Genomic DNA, 4,526 nt, shown 5'->3' on the forward strand with positions numbered 1-4,526 from the left:
CATGAGGCCGATTTCTGCAAAACACATTGTTTATGTTAGTCGCACAGATTTCAACCAAATCTCACGCAAATCGGTACACATGATCTCTGTAGTCATGTGATCAAGACGAGCCTGTTGGATTTCTCAGATTCTACACTGATTAGCTAAGATTGCCTTCCAAAGTTTTCAGGAGTAGCCCGTTTTGTACAAAATGCTGCACATGTCCTGCTCATCCAGAATTCTATCCTCAGAGATGCTATGAGTGATCTGGCTCTGCATTTCCTCAACAAAATGAAGAAAATTGTTGCAAGAAACAAACAAACAAAAAAACATGTTTATATTACTCCTAAACATTTTGCCAAACATCACACACACACTCCTATCCTGGTGGAGACCTGTGCCCAGAAGGGCACTTTTTCTAGTTTTACAATGTATTGCACTGCTAGTCTAGAATGAGCATTTCAATGTTTTGATACATTTTAAGAAACAACCAGGTCCTGAAGTGTTGGTCAGGTTAACATATCAACATACTGTCTGAGTAGGATGACATTCATCTCTGAATGTTATCATGGTTATCAATACATATTTAATGAGGATAAAGTAGAACATCTGACTGTTCTTGACTGTTTGGAGCCCATTGTTGAAGTCTAGAAGAAAATACATTCTAATGATAGTTGTTAAATACTGAATAAGGGATAGTTAATAATCTGTATGTTTTTAACTATTCATGGTGCTAAAAATGATCATTGATGTCACTGAAATGCTGCTACAGATTTTCACAGTTGTTTAATTTCAGTTGAAAGATGTGGAGACATCCCAATAATTGAAAATGGCGATTCGACACCGGGGGGAATGGGACGGCTACACGTCACATACCAGTGTATTCCCTTGTATAAGCTTGTGGGGCCAGCAAAAGTGGTCTGCCTTGCTGATGGCTCTTGGTCACAAACCCCCACTTGCATACGTAAGTCATTGTACTTTATATTCTGAACCAAGGAAGTGACCTGAAATACAAGCTTGACAATATATTATCAATTGCTTGACAAAATTCTCTGCAATCTGCAGAGAATTTCTGTTGGTTGGATCCTGCTCAAACCATGTATTTGATGAAAGGAGACACTAAGTGGCTTACATGTGGAGTGGACCGTTTTCAAATGGTTGGGTGTGGTGACAATGGACCTCAACCAATCACACAGTGTGAGTATATCTGATAATTAACCAAAAACAAAAATAGCACTCTTAAATCACTCTTAATCCTACAGTACAATCCGGATCTTATTGTACTGAATACAATTATTATTTTAACCAGTCTGTATACACATCTGCAGTGATTGGAGGTCGTCTCCCTACTATTTAGAGCCTGGACTTGTTGACTGTGTCAATAGTTATTTGAAGCACACAGCACACCACATATGATGCTAGATGTGCCACCATCAGCCCAGACATAATCAGCCGCATGATACTAATTTACTAAACTTTATCTATTAAATATATCCAGAGTCCCAGACATTAATTGCTGTACTTTGACATCTTATCCTATGTATTGTAGGTTGTTCCCCTTATCACACTAGCCGTGTAAGTATTCTTTTTCTTTTGTCTTTGTTTTTTTTGTACGTGTGGACATTGGACAATGCCTGATAAAAAATGTATTCTATTCAGGGAGAATGCCAGATGCTGAATGCTGATCCATGAACAATGGAACACGAATGAAGACCATGGATAGCACGGATAACTACTGTACCACCTGAATAAACAATTTTAATCTTAAATACGTTTATTTTTGGCACTTGGTCAAGATTACAGAAAATTTCCTTTATATGGAGAGAAAGGATGTCTAGTGGAAGTGAAAATAAAATATACAGCTAAATAAAAATAATGCGTATAACGTATATAACAACATAACGTATTTGATTTTTATATAAATTGTGGCAAAGACTATAATGCTTGTTTTCCTGTCATGTCTGTTTTGACAAGTTGTGACCTTACCCAAATTAAACAAAACAATAGGTTGCGCAATCCAGTTTGTTGCAGATGGTGGACACAAAATGACAGTTTAGTTTAAAAGAATAAAAGTGCATTGCATGCTCCTCACTCAGTGTTTAGTTTACTTAAAACACAGACACGAGGCCACAGTTGTCCTTCACCTGCAATGCTGTTATCTAGGGACCACTTTTCACCTTTCCCAGAAGTGTTAAAAGACAGACCCACTAAGGGCTATGTCCAGAGAGAGCTGCCAGCGCCTGCCATTCGACTTTTGGAGAGGAGTGCTGCTCTTTTCTCTCCTCTTGGCTGTCTTCTCTCATTTACGACCTGATGAATTATTACCACAACCATGAGAAGTCTATGTTATGTTTACATTAGAGCTAATCTATTTGTGCTAATAACGCTGACCGAGATGACAAGACTTTCGAGCACAGCAACAATTGGTCGGTTTGAGCGTTGCGGGTGTGACCGTTTGTAAATGAACGCTGCGTGTGAGCGGCCTGTGGACACAGCCCCTAACCGGACAAAAGCAATACTGCTCCTCAGGGGGTCCATAAAAAAATACTTGAACCCTGGCATCCATCTTCTGGGGTGTCCATTTAGCGAAAAGTATAGTCCTTGGGAATCTGGTAAACTAAGTATAGGGCCCATGGGAAGTATAGGGTTTGATTGATGAAAAAGGAACCATACCAAAATGCTGCAAAATATAAGGCCATAAAATGATCCTAGAAATGGAACAAAACTGTTCAAAGATTTCAGTGTCATTGAGAAAGAAACCCCAATTATCCAAAATGCACTTTTCATTTTAATGTTCATATAAAAATTCTCAGTGCAGGTGATGGCCTGGGTGGTCGTTTTTAAAGAAACATGGGAAGTAGATTCAAACTCGCATTCCTGCAACAATGTCCATGTGATTATAATGCATGAACTGGCTGCAGCACCACCAGACGATTGAGGTACATTGAGGTATTATTTATTAAACAACACATAAACACATGCACCAATCTGAATAACAAACATGAATGGATGTGGGAACTGGGAATTAAACGAGTGATATGGCTGAATTAGAAGAGAAGAAATTGAGGAGGGACCAAGAGAGGGATAGATGGAGTGGAGGATGCATAGCCTGGCATGACCAGACTAATATCCCTACGTATTATTATTTTTTAGCTCTGGCAGATTCGTCTGGTTTCCAGGCTAGAGGATGCATGCAAGAATTCACAAGAGCAGATTAATGGATGAGTGTGTGTCTGTGTGAGTGTGTGTTATTCTCATAACGGCCTCTTATTTGTACATTGTATGTGCCCCATCTGAATGGAATGAGCTCCAGAAGTCCTTCAAACTTAGATCACTTCCATCTTTGGGTCAATTCAGGGCAATGCTTTCCAAGTTTCCAACACCTTTGATCGGGATTACCACTGCTTTATTTAATTTTTTTGGTTGTGCTTATTTTGATGTTGCTGTACATGTGAATGTAATCTAACTATAAATGCGCCACGTCTCTGTCTGCGTGTGTGCGTGTATGGTTGTAATGCATGTAACTCGACAACCGTTTGCCCCACCGACACACGCGTTCCACACCCCCGCAGGGAGTGCAGTGCCCGGTATCGAGTCGGCCGGACCCACGGTTGTCCAGAACCACCACAAAAGGCTCTGGTCAGGCTCTGCCAGTGGGCCTAATCAGCCTAAATCCCCATACCTGTGCAATTTCCAGCCTCTGCCTCAGCCAATTGATTGCCATGGCAACCCCACACCTGCCAATTGATTACTTAACCAGTCCACTCTTCACACACAGGCAGACAGACAGATACAGAGATCTCCATGTGGGACACAGACAGACAGTTAAAATGGGTGCTATGATTACGGACACAAAAGGGACACAGACAGATAGTTGCTGTGGGTGCTATGACAAGGGGTATTATTAGGTTCCCAAGTAGGCCGGCGGCCGACGCGACGGGCAAGTACAAGTCTAGTTTCTGTTGATGATTGTGTTGTATCTCAGCTATATTGAAAATGAGGGCCTGGCCCTCAACTGTACTCTGAGTTGAAATAAAGGTTGGTGGTGATGATGGTGATATACAGCCTAATTTACACTTGGTTGTGTGCCATGTCATGCAGTGTGCACCATAAATAGCCTATCTACTCACAGAGCATCGCATTGGGGCTCTTTGTGCGCTGGTTATAAAGGTGCCTGTGATCTGGGCCAGAATGTGTGTGACTGTGTAGTCTGCACAGGGGTCCCCATTTCATGTCATCTCCTCTTGTCCTAAACCATCAGTGGTGTGCTATGGATGTTTTAACTAGAGGAGCTATATTTTAATGACGTCACATTTTTTCAACCTTTATTTAAATTATCTGAGAACTCAGTGCTAGCCTGCTATAGTTGAAATACTGTATTCAACATAATGTGATGGAAACCCTCTTTTTATGTAATTATATTTCTTATTATTTAGTTGCATTGTGAATTTGTTATTTTCCTTTTAGTTTTATATAAAATCCATTTACATAGACTTGTCTTTACTTGAATGTCTTTATTTTTCATTTTTAAAGATACAAGATTAAAT

The sequence above is a fragment of the Electrona antarctica genome (assembly GCF_951216825.1).
Source record: "Electrona antarctica genome assembly, chromosome: 19".
Lineage (NCBI taxonomy): Eukaryota > Metazoa > Chordata > Actinopteri > Myctophiformes > Myctophidae > Electrona > Electrona antarctica.